This window comes from Haliaeetus leucocephalus, unplaced genomic scaffold (genome assembly GCF_000737465.1).
Source record: "Haliaeetus leucocephalus isolate CR32 unplaced genomic scaffold, Haliaeetus_leucocephalus-4.0 Scaffold0, whole genome shotgun sequence".
NCBI lineage: Eukaryota > Metazoa > Chordata > Aves > Accipitriformes > Accipitridae > Haliaeetus > Haliaeetus leucocephalus.
The window spans coordinates 8,910,692-8,923,730 of NW_010972436.1; positions in this window are offsets into that span (position 1 = coordinate 8,910,692).

Consider the following 13,039-nt stretch of genomic DNA (forward strand, 5'->3'; position numbering starts at 1 on the left):
CTGAATATATGTCTGTATTCACCTAATGGATCTCTTACACCATGCTCAAAACATCAAACTCCCCTCATCAACAAGAAGCATCAACAAGACTTCTAATACCTCCTACTAGAAAAATCTTTTTTTTTTATATCAATGCAATATATATAATGGATGACATGCCTTTTCACTGTTGTTATCCAGCCTGGATGCTCTGTAACAGTATTTCTTATGATCTTAGCATCTCTGTGTTTTCCAGGTTATAGCAATATAATGATGCTGTATTAGTCACACTGCTGATTCTCACTCTACTTATCACAGCAGCCTTTAGATAACTTCCAGATGAGACATGACAGTGGATAATCCATTATCCTCTTTGCTGGTTCTTTTGTCTTCTGAACAAAGAATTTGATTCAAATTATTAAGCTGATTCCAAGATGTAGCAGTTAGGACTAGCATTTTGAAAATTCTTTTTCCATGCTTGAATGGAATGAATGAGCCTCTTCTACTTGCTCTAGGGAGAGAGGGCAATGTGTGGAGAGTGAGATGAATAATGACCTGATTTAGTAGAGGAAAACTGCTGTAGGGAGAGATAATATTATGGAAACAAATAAAAAAACCCAAAGCAGGGAAGCTGAATACTACTTGAGGAAGGTGAGGGAAAAGTTTTAATAATCTTGCTCTTTGCGTGAATATCATAAGATAAAAAAAAAGTATCAAGACATCCTCAGTGCATGACCTGCAGCTTGATAGACCACAGGTCACCCAGGTTCTGAAGTGTGGGAACAGCACCATCTATTGCACGGCCACCCTTACCAACGTGGTGTCAGACCTCATAGCCTCCCCTGCGTGACCCTCACAACAGCTTTGTAAGGTAAGGACAGGGTATTTTCTTGATTCAGGCGGGGGGATTTGCTTTCCTGGTGTCTCGCAAAAAGCCAGTGATAAGGCAAGAACTGAGCCCCATACTTCTGAATGACAAGCTTGTGCTGTAACTTCTGGCTCTGTCCCCTCTCCTACTAAGAAGTCTCATCTGCTTGAGAACCTTAGTAAATCAGGCTAACGAGACCACTTGTAACTATCTCTCTTCCCACTAATCTCAGGGAATGTATTTACCCTTACTTTCCCATGTATGAGCTATGCTGTCTTTCAATTACAATTGCACTACATTTTGCAGGCACTAGAAAAACTGTGAATGTTTGTATTAGGAAAACATGTTTTCTAGAGTTGCAGGTAGAAAGTAAGACAAAGGAAATTTATATAAGGAAGTGGAAAGTAAGACAATACCTATACACTAAATCCAACTCTGAAGCTTGGAAAATGGCTGCCGTTTTAGAAAGAAAAAATTGCAACAACTTTTCCTTATTTTGCTCTAATTGGAAAGATTCAGGTAGGTTTAATGTCTTGAAAATGCAGTTTAGCAGATGAGAAAAGAAGGAAAGGGAGCATGTTAGAAGAGCTTCCTCTGAAAATCAGTATCTGTCCACAAACCACAACTGTCAAAAAGCAGGAAAGGGCCTTAAAAACATCACACCCATGCTTCGTTGTGTCATTTCTACAGACTGCTTTTAATTTTCTTACCTTTTATCATGTGACCCCTGAAATAAGAGTTGGATTTAAATGTGTCTGTCCAGACCAGTGAGCTCCACCCAAGAGTGTCAATAACTGGAGAAGCAAACCAGACAGGAATAATCATTTGGCAAACTTGGACTATAGTTACTGATGTGGAAAAAATCTACTGAAGAAAACATGGATTAAAAAAAGAAAGCAAGACAGAAGGTTATAAGCATGCAGCACTCTATTTCCACATAACCAAGAGAAGAACCTGTCTTTAAGCTCTTGCCAAGAACTGTTAATATTTCACATTGGCTACCTAATAGCATTAAAAAAAAAAAAACCAACAAACAAAAAAACCCACTGTGATAATGTAATGACCCTTTGGAATATCACATACTTATATGCTAAATAAACTTTCCCCACGTTCAAATGAGAAAGAGTTAACTCACAGGTCTCTTGGTACCAGAGAAACCTGGTGTCACGTTTTCCAGCTGGCAGAGGTGTATGTACATACACACCCCCCTCACAACCCCACCCTGCTTTTTCCTTCACAAATCAGTTTTGTAAAACTCTCCAAGTTGTTGTCATGCTAGCTGATATTTATATTTCATCTGATTGTTATCCAGCAAAAGTAAGGGTAGTGTAATATGTTAGACTTAGCTCATTTATTTTCATGAAAACATAAATGACATGTTTTTAAAGGCTGGATAGCATTAAGGAAACAGCCATTTTCTAATCATTACCTGCATAATTGTTTCACCTGCTGAAAGACTGCAGGCAAGTCTGTAACTCATTGAGGGGGTTGTTCTGGAGAAGATTTGTCGAGTCCAGCTGTGTACTTCCACTACATTCCAGATCCTCAAATGGTCTGAACTGACATAACTCTCCTGGACATCCAAGTATTTCAGTTCACACCAGCTAAGACCTTGCTTTGATATCTTAGCCAGATAAAACCTTTTTGCCTGGTGCCAGGCTGGACCTCTAACATTGATTTCCAGGAGGAGGTTTTTTCAGCCATAGAAGAAAGTGAAAATATTCTACAATTGTTGTAGTGAACTAGCACAGACAAAAAAATCGGGAGGCCCAGGTCAGTTGTATATGCCTTCAGTTTTTTTCTCCCTAGACAGCAACTGGCTATTATTTTATATACAATGGCTCAGTTGTCTAACTTGGCTAAATTACCTTAGCAGTGTTGAACCCGCAGTGCTATGTGACTGATTCTAGCCAAGAACCTCTCCCTGTGGTTCCGCACATTTAATTCTTATTCAGACCAATGTAACTGACCTCACAAGGAATGTAGATAAATGGGGAATATAAGACTTCTTTCTACTTGTGTTTCAATGACTGAAAGAAACAGTATTAGCTATATGAACTGGTATGAGTAACAGTTAGTGTTGAACAAAATACTGAATTTAAAAAAACCTGCTGTTCTGCTGTTCTCTTTCCTAAACAAAAAAAAAATTGCAATCATATCCAAAACTCAAAAAAAAAAGGGGGTTAATGTGCTTTGAAAAAACATATGGGAAAAAATACTCTACCATCAAATCTCCAAAAACAATTCACTTGAATGATAAAGAGATTGTAAATCTTTGATGTTTGATGTAGACTTATTTACACAGTCTTCGGTTTATAACTTTCTTGCTTCAAAGCACCATTCTTCATGACCAAAACAAGAAATAGATAAGGGAAGATGCAAAGAAAAAAATAAAGGCAGAAAGAAATGTGTGATGGATTACAAAGCAGAGAAGTTTCTTCTTCAGAAGAGAGTTTGACTTGTGACACTGATTGACCTGCATCTCTGAGGTACATTCCATAACATGTGGAAATTTATACCTGCCAAAATACCTAATAAGATCAATTTAAGATAAAATCCTCAGACTGTGTGCAAAGGATTTAACTGTATAGACTTCTTATTTTATTAGTGAAAGGAACATAAGAGAATTGTTTCTTTTGCATCACTTTCTTCCTTGATACAGCAGCTACTTGCTGCCAACACAACAGTGTGGGTTGAGGAGAAACTGTTAGTTATGACTTCATGAGTTAAACAGATTTCAGTTAACATTTTCACGTGTCGCCTGTCCCTAAAAATTCACTAAGTGCTTCCAAATTTAATAAAATTTAGCCTCTTCTTCCTTTTGTTTGCTAGGATTCAAACGCTGCCAGTTTAAGATTATGTTTTCTATTTTTATTTTAAAAACCTTTTGTTTTACAATCTGCATATGTATGGTCTGTCTTCTGTACACAAAATTCATTGTGCACTAGAAGTAAAAGGACCTAATTCTTCTTGATGTTAGTAGAGCAGCTTTGATGGTTGCAGCTGAGTAACTTGGATCAGACTTCATGGTGAAGCATAAAACTGAGAGGTCATAATCTCAGAAAATTCATATATTTACTGAGTGTATATATATCACTAGTATGTTTTAACTACCCACTCATTTTGGAAATCAAATCTGAATTGGTGACACAACCATACTGGCAACCTCTTTGAAGACTTATTTCTTCAGCATTATGTGAATGAAATAGATACAACAAACTGAAATTGTAACCAAGCATTAAAACACATCCAAAAGTTTTGTACTTAGTCCCTCAAAAATGAGAACTCCTATTGATTTAGTGAGACTTCACTTAGTGGCATCATACAAGCACTACTGTGGAATTGTTTTCTCTGATCACATGAAATAAGACTGTTCAAAATTCATGTTAGGAGAAAGAGAAGTTGACAAAATAGTCCACAAAACATTTCTGAATCAAGCTTAAGACCACATTTTGACAACAGTAACTTCAAAATTTTTGCATGAGGTGGTATTTTGACTAGGACAATTGACTACATAACAAGAATAAAGAAGCACATCATTTCCTGATGATGTCAACTGCTTGCCTTGGCTAAAGGTGAGAGTAGTTTACATTTACTTAGAGCTTTGTTTCAAAATCTGGCTCTTGGAGGTAATATCCAGACACAATTTAGCATGGAACCAGACACATTTTTTGAGATTCCCAAACTTTTCTGAGTTCTTAGGCACCCAAAGGGTTTGTCAGCAATACCAGCTTGTTTGGGTTCCCAGAGGGAGATGAACTTCTGATTTGTCAGAAGTGCCTGAGCTCACAGATTAACAAGAAAATCAGAAGTTTTATTCTGCTAAAATGAAAAGGTTTAGGTTCTTAATTACAAAACTAGAAAAGAGTTAATGTAGTCCTGAATCACATTACCTCTAAACTTCTTCCATACCTCCTCCAGTGACTTGGTTGCCATGAGGCAGACCTAGCATGTTAGCATCTCCTGTTTTCATGGCTGGCTTGTCCTGGAGAACCTTCTGAATTTATATCTATTTTGAGGATGCTGCTTAAGCTGGAACCTCCTTCCCTTCTCTTTTCAGATCTCTTTTCCTAAGTCTGTTATCTTGTAAGACTACACTAAGGTAGCTCTCCATCAGTTATAACTATGATAACTTAGTTTTCTCTTCCCCTGTTCAATACATTGCATAAAGTAAATGCAGCAATGTTGGACATTTCCTCAGCTTATCTCTGGGATTTAATGTGTTCTTCAATTAGCATTAATTAAATAGCCTTTCTGCAAGTGTTAATGTTTTCAAGACTCTTAAATGAGACATATTAACTGCAAATGCATATTATTAAACTCCTTAATCTTTAGGTCCGTGCTGAAGTCTACCTAAGGACCTTATGTGACCTAGCACATGTCAGATTTATTACTGTTAATAAAAGTGGGGTTTTATCCCAAACCATCTTATCGTCCTCCATCTTTCAATAGTATTAGATGCTTGCAGTACCGTGAAACAAAGCAGTGTAAACAGGGTCATCCTGAGGTAAACATGTTAAGCACGTTGAATTGTTGCAGTTGAGTTTAAAAGAGGATGTAATCATCCCTTTCCACTGTCTAGACATTTGAAAGGGTTGTCAGGACTACAGATACAGCTTACCAAGCATCTGCTTTTACTCCACAGGGAGAGCTAAATCTTTGAGATCAAAGTCTCACGATAAACACTTAGCTGGGGTGGATTTCTGACATGAAAAATCATCAAGTACAGGCTACCCTTCACTGGAGTCTTGCTTACCATTTCTCTTTAGGCACACAGCCAGGCTCCATGATGTATGTGGAAGCCACAAAGAATCACATCTGGATGTTTACATAGGGGCTAAGGTGTTCAAGGGTAGATTGGACCAACGTGCAGGGGCAAATCACAGGGAAACCTCACTGCAGAGAGGAGTGGAGCTGTCAGAGAGCAGGACTTACTGCTTGGGGCAAGCCCATTGCCTGGCCGATGAGTATACCTACTTTTGGAGAAATAATTCTTGTGTTTCTGAGAGATAGGAACCACTACAAAAACCTTTTCAATCTGCAATATCCAAGTAGGGACCACTTCAAAACAAGATAAAAGGAGACATTCATTCGCTTTAGCCTCTAACTGCTCCTGGAGAGTTCTCCCCTTCTTGACAACTTCCCTAGCAAAGGAAGTATTGCCACAGTGACTGGAAGGAAGAAAACTTGCTAGATTATGCTCTTTGAAGGTATATCCCCTCCTTAAGCCTGCTATCAGCACAAGTCACAGTGGCATTTTGCAAATCTGCTGTGCATTCCTATGCGCTGAATGTTTATCATGCATTTTAAGATGCTCCATCACAACACAGGGGAAATATGCTAAGGTGAAATCTGAGACAACACAGCTTCTAACTAATTGGTAGTTCTCATTTCTTCATAGCCAGATCAGCTCTGTACTGAAGGTGATTTAGTTCAGTTCAATGAAACCATTGTTAAAAAGTATGTTTCTGGCAAACTCCATTCTCTACCTGCAAAGGCCATTGCCTCTGGTTTAACTGGCCAGGTCCCTGCTTCCCCACCTTGGTGTGGTCCTGCAATACCCAATGCTGGGGAGGCAGGCTGCTGATGTGCTTCTGAAGCAGGTTTCGGGGTATTTACATTCTACTCCTATGTGAGGATCTGATGGGGCAATCATTTGGGAAGTACATGCAGAGGTCATGAGCAGAGTAACTGGAGATCAGAGAGGACCCAAGAACAGGACTGCCTCAGAGTTAAAAATTCATCCTCTTCTCTCTGGAATTGAGAAGGTCTCTTCCTAAGTGTTCTGAGTTAATTTCGGCCTTTAAATTCTCCTGTTTGTTAAAATTGTGCAGAGGAAAAGGATATGAACCTAAGCATAAACTTAGTCTTTAGCTAGACTCTGCCAGCTAGTGAGGTTTACTGATCAGTTTGTTGGTTGATAAAGACTCTTCAAAACCGCTCCTTGAAAGCAAGCAAATTCCTCTCAACAGTTTTGCAGAAGAGATATGAGTGGATACACAAGTGATACAGGGGAAAAACACAGAGCCCTAATACAGCAAAATGCTGTACTCTTTTTCAGAAAACAGCACATATTGTCTAATGGAATTATTGTGCTTGTCTAACCTATCTAAATACCACTTCAAGATAGATATATAGATATATATTTTGGTCCAGAACAGAAGCAGGACTTAGGTGTTTAATAAAGGGGGAGCAGGGGCAAAGGCTGCGGAAAAACGAAAGGTCAACATAAACCAATGCTTACACTGTAGAAACAGGGATAAGAATAGGGAGTTCAACACAGGATCTTGGATTTCATATGTGTAGCTCAACTCCAGAGAGGATCAGGAGGATGGAGAATTGAGCTGAAGGGAAAAAGGGTTGAACATGTGAGGAAGGGATAACCTGAGTTGAAGGATAAAGATGTCTCTTCCATCTTGCATGACCCAGTGCAACATAATCACTGGTTTGTGGCTCATCAGATCTGACAGCCGCACCTAGAAACATCAGTCCATATGGTAGGAAGGAAGCCAAAGTTCTGTATTGCATAGTCCTCATATTTTAAGGGAGCCTGTTGTTCAACAGTATTATTTTGTCCAGGTGTTAAATTGAAGAAAAAGACACCATGTATGAACTGCACTCTAAACTTGTTGCAGTCTTGATGCCCATAACGGATGAAGCTGTGGCAATCCAAGCAACAGAGGTCTTCCTGGCCACAAACTGCTAGAGCAGTCTGTGCTGTGGTTTCATCTGCAAGCAAGTTGGGAAAAGGCAAATGAGCAATGAGCTGATGGATGTGCAGCAGATTGTTATGCTTCTGTGGCCACTGCACAAAAATGTGCTAGTTGTTTTCAAGACTTAGCTCCCAAATTTTTGCTACCGGTTGCAGCTGCCCCACTCCCCCACCCATCATTAACACCAGGCATTGACCCTCTACAGAAGGTCTGTGCCACAGCTACTCCTGTGTCAGTTGTCTCAGCTAAGCACTTGTTAAGATCATTCTAGCGTTAAAGTTTGCCCAGGCTTGCTGACCTAAAACTTAATCCCAACCCAATTACTTTTTGTAACACCAGTCCTAACCCTTGTCTGCCTTCCCCTGCTGTGCCCAGCAGCAGATTTTGTTCTTTGGTCTCGACTGATTAAAAAAAGTTAACTCTGCTCACAACTGTATGGGCCATAGTAATTACTCAGGCCCTCCTACCAGTTCCACATCATGAGTAAGAAAGGCTTTAGTGTGGAATTGCTTGGTATACTTCTAATAAAGGTTGCTTTCTAGGAAAAAGTGGCCACTGAAAAGCTATGTTTGAAACAATTTTAGGTGAAAGTTTTTGTTCTATTTAAAAATTTCTCTTAGCTTTCTTTAAATTGACTACTTCAGTGACTACTAGTACCAACATAGCCACCAAGAAAAGTAGCTGTTCTGAATATCGTCCTATGCTGAGCCCTACTTCCCTGGCTGAATGAGACCTAATGGATTGCTCTGGCCTCCACTCCTCTCCTTAGCCCATCCCACCTTCCCTGTGGCCATCCATGATAAAAGGCCTGGGAGCTGTGCACATATGGTTCATCACACAGAAGTTTCTGTCCATATAGATTAAGGTTTCCATCACAGCAACAGAGAAATGGCATTGGCAAAATGGCTTTTTTCTTCTCTCATTTTTATTTCCATGCTTGTTTTCTCTTCTGTGTCATCCTCTAGCCTCTTTCAGTTCTCCTATGGCTTTAACATAGCCTGCTGACCAGTGCTACACTGAAACACGAACTTCTCTGTTAAACTTGGCCCTGTCACAAACATTCAGGGAGCCTTCTGGTTCTTCCTCCATTTCTGGGTCCCATAGCTATCACTGTACTGGACATATGTCAAATAAGGGTCACAACCACAGCCTTTGCTGGAGTTGCAAGGATGGGGTGTGGGACTTGGAACTCCCAGGCCCTGTTTTGGGCTTTGCTGCCTTGTGGTTTTCAAAGTTGAGTAACATCCTCGGAGCTCCCGATCACAAGCAGGCTAAGGCATTGTTTGGGGCAGCGTTGCTGGTGCCTGTGTAAATGTTGTTGCAAAGGCACATTCATTGAAAGAATATGTTTGAAGACTCCCTAGTTCAAATAATTGAACTTTAGCTGGAACTTTTTCATTTCTCATTTTGAAAGGATGTTCCATTTCAAAAACTATTCCATTCTTTTAAAATCATTACAGAGTTCAAATAGGAATCAAAACTGGTTTGGATTAAACTCAAACTTTATTATTTTTTCATGCTGCCTTGCTTGCTGAAATGTTTCTCTTTAATTTTTCCCCTCCTCAAATTGCCACTGAACCACTTTATCACTACATGCGATAATGAGACTAAGCTCCAGTTTCCACATCACAGCGTCTACCACACTATGAATCTAAACTGTCTCTTTACCCCCGCAGAACCTCTCCCTAACCATACATTGAGGCACAGACATAAGGCAGTACATGTGGGAGGTTTGCCATACTGCTGCCCTAGAGATAAGCAGAAAGCTTCACTGAACAAAGCTGCACTAGCATTAACCACACAGCTTTTAGAGCCGGACTACGGACATATTCTAATTAATCACAATTATGCAAACTCATGTATTTGCATATAGTCCCATGCACAGAGTTACAGGGAATTTGGCAGATGCCTACTGGATGTGACTCAGCCAGGAAGGGAACCTCAGTGCTTGCCCCAGGAAAGCAAGCTGAGCGGTGAGACTCAAGGTTCTCCCAGCCAGGGGAACAGGGGAAGAAACAAAGGCTCGCTTAAGAGTGCAGTGCCGCTTCTCTGGAAAGTTACTGTATTTCCCTATTTAACAAGGAAGCTACTCTCTGCTTCATACTTCACATCTGAGTTTTGCATGGCCCTTTAGTGATTCAACTAAAATGCTGTGCTCCTCTTTTGAACTGGCAAAGTCAAAGGCAGCTGCCAGCTGGGCAGCACTCTAAATTCATAGCTCTAACACCTGGCTTTGACAATACTAAACCTAATGCCTCAGTCAAATTCCCAACAGTAATGCTATTCACCTTCCTGAGCCCTAATCAGCTATCAGCAGAGCTCCAAAGGGAGGGAGGTGAATCTCAGTGGCAAACGCACTCCAGGGCATTAAAGTCTATGGATGTGCAGCTTCAATCTATGATACTCATAACATCAGGCTGCAGACTACTTGCCCCATAAGGGTCACACACTCAATTTTGTCCCTGTGGGGACTAATCCTGGCAGATCAAGTATTATTTATGGCTCTAAAATTATCTAGATCTTTTTGTCTCTGCAGCTGGGAAAGTAGGTTTTTGTTAGACGCTTCTCAGTTACAGAAGAAGATATTGCTGGTTGTAGTCTATTTATTAATATGCAGGCACAATCCTCTGCAGAACAACAGCAAGTGCAAATTCACTAAAAAGGAAAACTCACTCTGTTTTTTTCCTGGAAGAGAATACAGAGGTATTCTCCCTGCTCCCACAGATGCTGCAATTACCTCCCAGTTTCTTTTTCCCAAATGAAGCAGAGATCTTCCCCTGACTTCTCAAATTCAAAAGCAAGTACCATTCCAGGTTAGCACCGAATGCTTACAGGAGCGCAGTTGAGAGGTGCCTCACCTGTACCTATCAAAGCAGAATAGCTAACAACATGTTAAAAAAGACAGATAAAAGAAATGTTAAAAACTCTGCTTTTCATAATCAGATTGCAGTAAGTCCAGAAAACTTGTAGGCTGAAAAGACTATGTTGATACAAAAAGAAAAAAGAAAAAAAAATTCTTAAATGAATGTGTGAATGAGGGTGAGCACTTGCAAGCAGCATGGCAGTGGAATACAATGAAGAGGGAGAATCTTCCCACTCTTCTTTCCTGAATGATTGATGTTATAATCAGGGATGCTGGAGCTACACAAGAAGAGAAAAATATAAGGGCATATTCTTGACTGGTGAAAATGAAAGCATTCACGTTGATTTCTGTGGAACCACTGCTGTTTATGCCACTGCAAGATATATCCCTAAGAGAGGTGAGATAATGTGCAAGGATGGTGAAGATAAAAGCACATAAGAGAAATGAAAACTTATCACAGGCACTGGGTTCCAAGTAAACACAGCTCATAACCTCAGAAAGCCTTCAAGAAGTTGTTCTTTCAGTTTTACTTGTGCTTTATAAATAACAATGAATGCATATACTTCTCTGTTATGAATGCCTCTCCAGCAATGACATGTTGTCATTAATCATGATAGGATTCATTATTAGCTTTCATCTGAGGGTTTTTTTCAGTACAATAAAATGTTTTGCCTGTGCTTTTACACATGATTATACCAAGATATAGCTATGTCTTGATTACTTTTTTTAATACAAGAGGGACAATGCATACAGCCTTCCTCAGAGGGCACGGTTTGTTTTTTACTGTGGAGTACAAGAGGTACTGAATGCAGTGACTGTGTGCTAACCTCCCAGCGTGCACACCGCGAAACTGTCACACAACTGCATAGAGCATTGCAAATTAGGGCTGTGGGATCTAGTATGTTGCTGGTACTTTTATCTGCAACTGCATGCTTCAGCTGACTCTTGCTAATCCTTTTCTTTCTTCAGCGTACAAAGTTTTTGTAGTACATCTATGAAGGATATAAATCTGAAATTATAAACCACTGTAAGACTGAGAAGCAGACAGCAAATGAAAGAAAATTTGAGTTGCCCTCATTTAGTCTTTTCTACACTATACGTAGGAGGCTTGAAGGATTTATTATTTATTTTAGCAACATGTAAACTTTTTTTCTCAAATCATTCAAGTCTTTCATATTTTAAGATTTACTATAACTTTATAATATGCTAATTTATGATACAAAAGTAGAAAAGCAGATGAAAACAGATTTTGAAAGTTCTCCAGACCTTACTGTTCTTATTCTCGTCTAACACCACTGCTAACAAACAGCTGGGAGAGAGGCAGTCCTTCTTCAAGACTACCTCCCTACCCCTTCCAGTAAAGGCCAAAAGCTCAATAGCCCTCTCAGCAACTCTAGCTAAATTTGGGGAAAATTGGGCAATCAGACCAAGTGTCATAGAAAAACCTGGTATTCAAACAGGATGAAGAAACCTCCCTCTCCCATTTTGTTTAAGAAACAGCAATAACTTTAATAACTTCACCAAATCTGCACAAAAGTCTGTGGCATAATCCAGATCACCTGGTACACAGGGTGATAACACTCCCCAAATTCCCACAGATTTCAGCGAGGCCAGGATTTCATTCCTGCTGTTAACTTAGCATAAAATCTTCAGTATCATCTCTCAGAAAAGAACTTTTGCAGTTATTTTTTAGCAATACTTGGACTGCTTTTTTTTTTTTTAAGGGGATGTGCAAAAAGGTTGGACTAGAAGGGCCCACTATAAAAACTCAGATGTATAAACCTTACTGCTATTCTCCTCCAGTATCCTATTTGAATATATATTGAAAAGGTTTTGCAAATTTCTGCTTATACTTCAAATATACTTCTTAAAACCACAAGTGGTCTGCTTTGATTTACACATAAGCACATCAAAGATTAAAGAGCAGGACAATTACAATGGAGCTGATGAATTCTTAATCTCAGAAACAGTGGTAAATTAAGGGAAAACACAGTCTCGTTACTGGTCGTTCTTTTGTGATTAAGTATTAGTTATCTGCTATGTTTGACATTCTGTAGACCTATTTATTTGATTAATTTAATTGTTGTCCTAATTAATTTAATTATTTTGTAGCAAGGGCTGAGAAGCTGGTGCATTCACGGTTCTCTACATGGAGCTCAACTGATTACCAGCGCCACAGTTTGCTGAACTGATAAAAAGCCGCCGCCCGCTCCCCGGTGCCCCTTTCGCTTGCCTGGGCTTGACTGATGTGCCCTCCGCTAGCTCCTGCCTCCGCGCCGCTCTGCGCAGATTAATGTAGGGGACGGGATTATTCACGGGGCGTTTAATTAAGCGCGTAGATCATTTTCTGCAGGAGAGAGCCCCCAGTCCTCGCACTATTCAAGTGATGAATGGACATAAACAACTCTTCGATTCGCGAAGAGATAAATAGAATAAAAGGGGGGTGGTGGTGGTGAAGGGAGGCTGGGAAGCACAGGGAAGATTGCGGGGGGGGGGGCAGGGAAGGGGGATTTGGGATTGCTTTAGTTTGTCACTCCGCGAAACGGACGCATCTTCACGAAGCAACTTTCGAATAACCAGACGACGGTGGGCTGGGCTCTCGCCGTCCCGCGGAGC